We start from the raw sequence: 10,512 nt of genomic DNA, 5'->3' as shown, positions 1-10,512 counted from the left end.
CATAGATTTTAAGATCAGTAGGAACTGATGCAGTCATACAGTCTGACCTTATGTACTCAAATGCTTATCTGGCAGACAGTGAGAGAGAAATACCCATTTTGTGGCTGTACTTGCTGTGAAAAGTGTGTATGCAAGAGGTTATCAGAGAGTTACTTCATCAGAGGAACCAACGTAAATGTTAGAAGGCTGATAGGTTGCCCCCACTGATTAGCACGAAATCACTGTATTGCGTTAACTGGGAAGCTTTTCTTCCAAATAAGCTACAATAAAAGGCAAATGTAATAAAGGTAACAAAATATTAACCTTTATACTAAGCCTTCTTTTCAAAAGACAAGAAAAAATAAATCTACTCATATAATGTTGAAGAATTAATTGGGGCTGCCCCATTTCATGAGACTCGCTTAAAAAAAAAAGAGGAATGGTGTGATGAGAATCAAAGAAGTTACAAAAAATAAGACCCCAGTAATAAGAAAATGAAAAAAGGGCTTGAAACACAGGTTCCAAAATCCCAAATCATCCAAAAAAAAAAAAAAGTAAGTGAAATCCCCAAAATACAGGATCAAAAAAACATCAAAGCAAGCACGTATACACTGCCAACAATTAGAACAGTATTAATTAGCAACAATGTTCTTTAATCTATAAATAATAAAGTGATCAAACGGTCCCACAGAGAGGTGTATAACAATACATAGAATTTTACAGTCGTAGGTCAAAAAGTCTATTTAAAATCCCTGTGGCTAATTCATATGTTCAGATTTAAAGTCCTGTTTATCATTTCATTGAGAGGTAGAAGAGATGTCAAAATCATTCCCATTGCCTCATAGAAACTATGTAGCATACAATGAAGAAAGTGCATTCAATCTCTATTTTTTTGTAGTGAAGAAAGAAGGTGGAGAAAGTAAAAAGCTACAGTAAGAAAGAATCTATGTTTTATAAGAAACTTAAAACAGTCAGTAAGACAGGGAGTCTACATAGCATATTATGAGTGAACTGTGCTATCAAACTGAGTATTCTGACAGGTAATCATAGTGTTGTATCAATACATAACATAGATATAAATAAATCTATATATCACACTCTATAATAGGTCAGAATACTTAAAAATATTCTTGATAAAGTTGTGTTAAGGGATTTACTTAATTAAACCACACGATGTTTTGATGAGCTAAGTTAACATTGTTTGCCATTTAACGAGTCAACTGAGGTAGACGGGTTAGATGAGTAATGGAAGGCTATTCTTCATCTCATTTTTCCATCTGGGAGACTGCTTTAGAATCTGATTACTCAAGTAGTTGGGAGCCTTCTTAATATTGACCCAAAAGTATTAAAAGCTTATTTCTAAAATTTGAGGGTTTGGAATTTTATAATACCTAAAATCACAATCATTTTCCATCTGTTATTTGATTATTTCCACACAGGGCAGAACTGTGCAGTTTTCTTTACTGAATCATGAATTGATTGCTTTTACTGGCCACTTCTTCAGTTTATCAATCTTATAAATTTAACTATGATCTCAAACATATTGCATTCTTATCCAGATGGCTTAATCTGAAGACCCAGTTTCCACATGCTTTTTACCTGTTTTCACAGCATTTGAAGATCTTCTGCTATAACTTACTAACTTTCTTATCTTTCCTTATCACAAACATAGTTTGATCTTCTGCTTTTTACATAGTTTTCTTCAAATATCTACCAACAGTCACACTCAATTTCTTTTAGGCTGGTTTCTCATTGTGTCCATGAATTTAATTAAGATGTTAACATTTTGCAATTTTAAACACCATATTATCATTTGTGTCCTTCATCCTTATATAACTTTTGGCCAGCTCAGGGTGATTCCTAGCAACATTATTAGCATCCATATAAATAAGGAGCAGGTAACAGCACCAAAAAGTACTAACTGGATGTTTGCAACATTCCCACAATGTCAGACTGGGAGCACTGATGGGTCCCTTTAGCTACCCAGAAGGTCTCTTCAGCCTCTGCTAGAAAGAGGTACCAGCTAATTTTTTTCTTTCTGGAATAATCTTGAATCTCAGGTCCTTTGCAGCATGGGCCTTCTCCTGGAGGTGAGGTATAGATTGGTGACTGGCCAATGGCTTTGTTGCTGACTGTGTAGTGTGGGGCAATGACAGCACCATTACAGGTGAGTGGAACTGCTCAATGACTAACCATGCACCACGCAGCATCTTTGGGCCAGGCATGCAAAGCTACTCAGTGTCTTCAGTTTTCTCTCTGAGCTGCTCGTGGGACAGTTTGTTCATTTGGGCAGCTCCAAATCTGCCCCACAGCAAAGCTCTCTCCTGATATTCATATCTCAGAGTCTGAAGAACACTCCTATTCCCCCACTGAAGTGAACTCCAGTGGGTGCTTCACTCACTGCACTGTAGACGAAGCCCAGGACCCTTTAGTCCTTCTCTCACTCTGAAACTCTGCTACTGAACTATTGTTGTGTGGGCTCTACTTCTCAGCATTCCCTTCCTCCTGTGGTACTGCTTCATTACCATTACTTCTGGAGTACAATACATGGGAGAAAGGTCCAATGGAGCAGGCATGGTCTGAGGTGCCTGCAACAACCCTTGAGGTTGTGACTGAGGAATTATGTCCCTCTTCATCTCTGGTTCTTGGTGTCTTTGTGTCCTCTGTGTATGGAGAGACTATGGGAACAGAGTCAAGCTGTGGCCATAGCATATACCCAGGCAAAGCAGCCAGTTCCTGGGTCCCACAGCACAGAAATGTTAATATAAATGTTGTATACCTGGTGAGTTAAAAATATAAAAAGGCTTCATCTGGGAAACTACTGGCCATTTAATCTGACTTCCCTTCTAGGCAAGTTAGTTGGGTCTGTAAAAATGAACAAGATCCCTGAGGAAATGAATTAGCACAGTAGCTTGGATGCTGTCTGCTGAGTGGATTCAGCATGGTCTCTGTAAAGGCAAATCTTGCCTGGCCAACCTGAGGCATTTCTCTGAGGAATTTCAGTGAGCACACAGACTAGAAGAAGCTTGTGCAGGCAACATACTTAGTTTTAAAAAAGATGTAGACTTTAATAAGGTTCCACATCAAGATTGTTAAAGTAACTGAGTTAACTGAGTTTCCTCAGGATTGTAAGAAAATTCCTTTTGCAGACTTAAACTCAGACTCATCAAACACTTGGTCATTTTTCAGGGTTTAGGGATGTCACTGGTAGACTCCCATAAGGATCAGTGTTAGTGTTAGTTTTATCCAATAGGAACCAAGGATGCTTCAAAAAGGTGACTTAGTAAAAAGGTGGTAGAAGAACCTTGGTATAAAAGGTATATTTTAGTTGTGAACCTGGGGAATAGTAATTTAATCTGTGCCTACATGATGCTGAACTTGGAGCTGGCAGTCACAGCTCAGGAAAGAAATCTTGGAGTCATTGCTGCCTGGTTTCCAAAGTCATCATCTCTACGTGCAGTGCAGACAAAAAGGCAACAGCATCAGGCATCATCAGGTAGAGTTCTGAAAACAAAGGAGATGACAACATTTTGCCACTGTATTAAGCTGGAATGTGCCACACCTCAAGTCCTGTGTGTGCTGTCCTGTGTCTGTATCTCAGGAAGGAGTGAGAGGAATTGGAGGTGATATGTGAGAGGAGACTGGTTTAAAAACATGCACTCCTTTACCAAGCTTATAGTGAACTGTATCTTTCTGTCACATATGGTGTGAAGGCAAGCAGTACCATAAGACTGAAAAAGAGGAAACAAATTTGTGATCAGCAGGTCTACAAATAGATACCAAAACGCTTAAGATACTGTACAATAACCCTAATCCAATGATTGCAGAAGCTGGGATGGATAGTGCAAAGGTAATGGCCTCCAATGAAAGGCTAGGCTCATGTGTTACATATCTGGCTGCTGTTTATGCAGACAGAGGGCCAGCCTGAGTGGAGCAGCTGTCCTGACCATTTGGGCATCTCTTTTCTTCCTATGTACCTTTTAGGGGGATGAGTGAGATGAATAACTGAGTATATTGACACCTCCAAATCTGGGTTGTCTCCAGCTGTCTTTCTGTATTTACTAGTAAAATTGCTTATACTACTTCAGTATATACTGAATTGCATATACTACTTCAGTAGCATAAGCAAACTTCTGCAATGCAAAACCCCAGTGCTCCTGGGGTTTTGCATTGCAGAATGTTTTGGAAGCAAAGGGGAAATAAGCTGACAGAAAATTATCTCACTGCAGTCTTAGTAGCATACATTGCTCTCTCTCCTTCCCTCATATCTGAACTGGATTAGCCCTTAGCAGAAATTCTTGCTATTAGTCCCTAAGTACATGACCTTATACCACTTATTTTATACACTTAATTCAAATGTAAAACACTTTGTCAGAAAACATGTATTCCATACACAACACAAAGTAATTTTACACACATACACGTACTTGGTGTGTTATACACATTTATATAGAAAGATAAAGTTACTGTCATTCCTGGGCCAGGATGACATTTTACGCAGAACTGACCTCTGTCTTGAAGATGGAATACAAGTTTTCTGGAGAACTAATAAGCTGGTTTTGAGAACTTTGATTTTTCATGTATATACCTTGTGTACACTTTTCTCTTAATGTAATTTCCATAATTTTCATTATTCTTATACTTTTTGTAATGCTTGTTCAATCTAAGAAACCAGCCTTTATCAGAGTGACCCTTAACTTTCATCTTAGTGTTTAATTCAACTTTAACCACTATAGTGAGGTTTAGTGTGCAATGGCTTTGTACTGTTTCAATGTTTGTGATGAATTGTTATCATCAATATCTTTTGTAAGCTTTAATATTGTTTTACTTCTGACTATATATACTTTTCAGCATCTGCTTCCAAAAATTAAAATCCCTTTAACAAACCAGTTTTTCTTTCCACATATTGTGGAGAAATTAATTCTGTATTCTGTTTAGATTGGTCATCAGGAGGCCTGGCCCATACAGCTCTCTCCTCCTGAGCTTTCTTAGACCAGTCGTCCCATACACATCCAAAAGATTGTAATTCTCTGCTGGGAATAACTCAGAGAGAAAGGAAGTTGTTTTTAATATAGAGCTGTCCCCCCATATACCCCCGTAAGCTGCAGTACATTCCTCCTCTGAAAAGAGACGTCAGACTCCTTTGACTTGTGAAAAAAAAACACCCCAAACCTTTTTGTTTATTTGAGCCTAGAAACCTCTTAGCTGTCTTTTGCCAGAAAAACATCTCTCTTCCTATCCAGTTCATAAAAGTTCCTTCACCACTTCAGCAGAGTACAACTACTGAATCTCCCTGTAGACACATACTTAATTTGCTCAGATTTTAGACTGTTCTGGGGCTTGTGGTTCTATGTTCTCCATTTTTTCCATGGTAAACTGCATGCAAGCTCTAAATCTTGCTACATAGCACTTCTCACTCATGTACTCAAAACCATTAACACTGCATCTCAGCAGGAATTTCAGAACTACGCAGACACAAGAAACAATTTAGCTACAAATGTTTTAATTTTGCCAATAACTTGCACAGAAAAGAGCAATAAGCAACTTTTGGCCATGGCTAATATGTAGGCTGACATTGCCTACAAGTCATCTCTGAAAGTGAAGATGACTTCCCCCTACTGCGTTCTAGGCTTTTCTGGGCTAATGGCACTTTCAGAAGGTACTTACTTACATATTTTCCTCTAGAAAAGCTCAATTTACTGTCAAATGCATCTAGGCTAAATAATGCATGTATTTGCTTACCATTAACATTTTTCTGTAGAACTGTAGACAGTTCAGTGTTTACAAAGAACATAACTATGAGTGCTGATAGCTCTATGTCCGCATGGTCTGCTAAATTTTAATGAAGCAGCAGGAGTTCTCTGGTGCTACTTGGTCTGCAGATTTTAGCTTATGCAACTGATACATTTTGCATTTCCGATTTTTCCACCTGGGGACTTACTAATGATTATTTGGATCATTTCCTACTCTTCTTGTCTCACTGTCTGCCTCTTCCCTGAACTGTAACTCTGTATAGCAAATATGACATGACTCATGGTACATAAATGAGCAAAAAAGAATTATATGCTCTCTTTAAGGGAGCATAAGGTATTGTGTATTGTACAGGTAACATCAGAAAGCTGCTCAATGCAAAACCTTGTATTTTTCTAATGACACGGGTAATTTAATTTAATACAAATGAGATATTTTCATGTCATCTTCATTTTAGTAAACTTTCCCTGAGCAATGTCTTACTCACATTGTGAGTATCTGATAGTTAATTACAATTTCAGAAATGCTCATTGGTACATTCTTCAATATTGATATATAAGTAATAGAAGATTTTTTGAAATGTTAATATTGCACAGAGCTTAAAGATCCCTATGCTATTGAGAACTTGGATTTGCACTTTTAGATGCCTATTCAGAAACTTGGGGTTTGGATGGTTATAGAAACATCATAACATCTGTGTTAGAAAATGGTTCCCTTCATACTTTAGTAAGAAACTGGGGACAATACTTTAAAGTTATATATCAAATTGTACAATGATGAAGTGAGATTATAATTAATTTTGTCAGGGCTGGAAGTTAATCTTGACAAAACCACAGAAAAATATAGGTGAGAAGCAAAAAGATTTCTGCCTGTTATTTCTCTCTCTGGTGAAATTCATAATTAGATCAAGACAATATTTGCTCCCACTAACTTATCGTGATGAGGCACTATCCCCTTTCTTTTTAAAGGCTTTATGTTATGATCCTTAGTTCAGTTCTGCAATAATCAAAAAAGTGCAGTCTTCTGAGCTGGGGAGGGGTCAATTAAGTTCATGTTTTTTTGTAGCTGCTCTTTGTGGTTACTTAGCAAATGTATATACAGACTACAGAGTATTTACAGAAGGAGAGAGAAAACAGCAGTTGTAAGTATCTGCTTAAGTAAGCCAGTTCTCATCTAACCAGCACACAGAAATGTGTATCATGTAACCCCAATTTCACACCTCAAAAATATATTGAGAATTAGGTAGAGATGAACAAGGCATAATCTACATGCTGATCAAGAACTTGCAGAATAATGAATGCTTTTTTAAATAATGAATACATTTGACAGAATCAGTTTGTTCAGAAACAATCCAAGAACAGATAGGCATATTCAGCAAATATGATTTTTGTTATGAATTATTAACCTGTGAGCAATAATTAGCTCTCATACATGAAATCCTTACATGAGCCTTTTGCAAGGACCCTCTTCCTCCCAAACATAAGAAATGCCCATTTGCAGAGAAGTTATTGCCTGATCAGGAAGAGAGTTAGCATAGGAAATACATCATTTAATTGTATATGGGGATTTATGAAATATTTTGCGCAAAGCACATTTTACTCAGGCTACTTTCACCCACTGTGAAATCAAGAATAACAGAAGTTGGACAAGCTGATGATCAAAGTTTAAATGTCGCTTGCAGCATCTCATAGACCTCAATTTGAATTCTGCCCAGTGTGATCTGTGACATTCCTATTGTCTTAAGAAAGCTTTGAAAGAGAAGAGAAAAAGAAAGCTCAGTCAGGAAAAATAAAAGGCAAGCCTGAGTTAAAATGTAAATTTAAAAGAAAGAGGGAACTAATCATTCTTTACTGCTTTGCTGCTGATGGCAAGAGGGCTGTGCAAAGATAAGTACCCACTTGATTGTACTCCCAAACTTAAAGCTGTCATGAGGTCTCTGTTGCTGCAGTACCTAAGCATGTTACCATTCTTCTTGTAGGTATGCATAAAACTCCCCTTCAAAGTGGCAGTTTTATTCTCTATATTTTAAATTTGAGGAACAAACAGTGAGTGAGGGAGAATTCTATATGCCTACTAACTTTTGAATTTATTTCACCTATTTTAGGTGCTTAACAGGGGCACTAAAGCTAGTAATGTAATTGCCTTTTTGTAGAAAGTACTTTCGAGAAATGTAGTCTCGGGTAGCCTCTCCCCTGATGCCCCTATGTATTTCAGTGCAGTGCCTATTGTTAGGCAAAGTCACCCAGACAAATAATGATGGAGCAAAGACCTGAGTGCTTCTCCATCTCTTGCATTTCTGGAGCCTCTTTCACTTGTCAAGTGTTTGCTTATTATTATCACAAAAAAAGGGGACTGTGTGGTGATGATAGGTGGCTGTGTGAGTTTGTGCCTACTGATACTCATTCTGACTGTGGGGTTCTGACTAAAATTGCCATAACACTTCCAGTTATTGCTGGCAGCTGTGACTGAAATACTGTCAACCAAAGGCACAGGAAATAAGCTTTTTCCTCTACAGCTACCGTGCCTCACTTGTGGGCAGTGTGGTGGAATGTGTGTTGCTGCCCCTTATGTCACACTGCTTCTGCAGGAGGGCAGAGAGCGCTCCCACTGCAAGGTTTCCCAAAGCACGTTCTTCTGGGGTGCTCAGCTAGCTTAAACATTCCTGAAGACGTGGTTTACAAAGGAGCTGTCTTGCCTACTTGCAACCCTTTGAGTTTTGCTAATCTGTAAGATTTAATGTACGGGGAACAAACCTTTTTCCCTGGGCTTAAATGAAGAGTTCTGTTAACTTCAAGAAGAATACTTCAAGATTTTATTGTAACAGTGTTGAGGCACTGGAATAGGTTGCCCAGGGAAGTTGTGAATGCTCCATCCCTGGCGGTGTTCAAGGCCAGGTTGGACAGAGCTTTGGGTGACATGGTTTAGTGTGAGGTGTCCCTGCCCATGGAACTAGATGATCTTAAGGTCCTTTCCAACCCTAACTATTCTATGATTCTATTTTATGATATTGGCTGTCATAAGCAAGAAGAATTTGGTCCTTCCTCCTACCAGTGATAAAATGTTACAAAAAATACTTAAATTTGCAGGGTTATATTAATAACACATAGCTGAAATCAACCTTGAAATATTTTGATGTTTGCCTTTGGAGCATAATATAAGTATGTGTTGTTTTCCTTAAAAAATAAAAGCTCAAGCTATCATGCTGTAAATATTGAATTATCATTAATATATTAGCACAGAGAACTTTAAGCCCTAAGACCTTCAGCGTCTTTGCTCTTTGCTGAAGTCAGCAGCTTCAACCAGAGCTTATCATTGGTGTCTCTTGTGTAAATCCTTTGAAGTTATTACTGCTCTGAAGCGAGGAGAAAAACCAGGGTTTTATAGGGGAAAAACTATGCATTCAATTGGCAGATGAGCTCTGTTCTGGGAGGAGGTGGGAGAAGAGAGAAAGACTATGTGGTGGACAGCACGGGCCCAGAGTACTATCGAGGGCTGATCACCAGCTTGTATAATGTGTGCAGCTCTACTGATGTTCATGGAACTACACAGGTTGCCACCACCTGGGAAACCACACCTTTCTACTCTGGACTTACCTGAGCTGCTCTCATTTCACCTTCACCAACAAATCCCCCGTGATGGAGGCAGAAGTAATGATCTTACTCCTATTCAGGACAGAGTTCTGGAGCCTGGTGGTTGTCCCAGATGGGAAGAATCCTGTGACTGGAAGAGAGATGGAGGGGGAACACATGTGAGGAGAGTATGTATATTGTCCAGGTGACAAAAACTCTACTGCAGTTCCTAACACCAGCCACGAAAACTCCCTTGTACTGACAGTGCCAAAAGACTTTTTGTGTTTGCCAGACTTGCTTGTGTCATTCATCTTCCTAAAATTAAAGTTTTCCCATGTAACATTGATCTATGATGTTGTTATTATGAGAGAAAAAAAATCAAGACAATAGGAGTAACCAAGTAAGACTCCACTGAGAAACTTTCTTGTGAAAGGAGCAAGAGCTCTTCACTTTGGTGGGGGCATCCATACAGTGCACTACTCAGGCAGGTGAAATATGATGGTGTTTCTAGTGCTTGATGCAGGTTAACTTCACACGTAAGTAGAGGTAACCAGCTTTCTTTTGTGGACAGGTTTTTCTTCTTAATCCTCTCAATTCCTTTCCTCCTGCAGTTGCACGGCACAGAAATAATATGACATTTGAAGAGGACACTAGGGGAAATATAATTCACTATATTATATAAAAGGATAGGATACACTAACTTATTAAATACTCTGGACAATTTAGTGAGAAAAGTCCTATTCAACATTATTTCTTATTGCTAATAGAGAAAAAGCAGCTTCAGCTTGTTTTTCGCAGAAATTGAAGCAATGGAGTAAACGTTTTATGTGCTGGCCATCAAGTTATTAATTTCAAATGAAGAGCTGAATAGTATTTTGCCTTTGTGTAAGTGGAAATTAGGCAAATAGAGCTGCAGATTTTACTGTAAGAAACGGGGGTCATTGTGTGGGTTGGGGAAGATATTTTGTTCTGTGATTGTTAATCATCAGACTTCATGACCTGTAGTTGCTGCAACTTCCTGTATATTTAGTTGTTAAGATCTGTCTAAAGTGGCAGGACTTATGGATCAAAAATAAGATTTTTTCTGCTTTTTAAATGTGATGGTTGTAGGAGCCGGTACTGTTGTAATGGTAAAGCATGTTCCTGTAAGTTTAACTTGAGTAAAACTCAAAACTCAGTCACACTAAGTTTTATCACATAAAGAAACATGGAT

The sequence above is a fragment of the Neopsephotus bourkii genome, unplaced genomic scaffold, assembly GCF_033783945.1.
Source record: "Neopsephotus bourkii isolate Nb327-2 ecotype Australia unplaced genomic scaffold, CSIRO-AGI_Nbou_v1 NB_1346, whole genome shotgun sequence".
NCBI lineage: Eukaryota > Metazoa > Chordata > Aves > Psittaciformes > Psittacidae > Neopsephotus > Neopsephotus bourkii.
The sequence above is the reverse complement of the archived record's forward strand: the minus strand, read 5'-3'. Positions refer to the sequence as shown.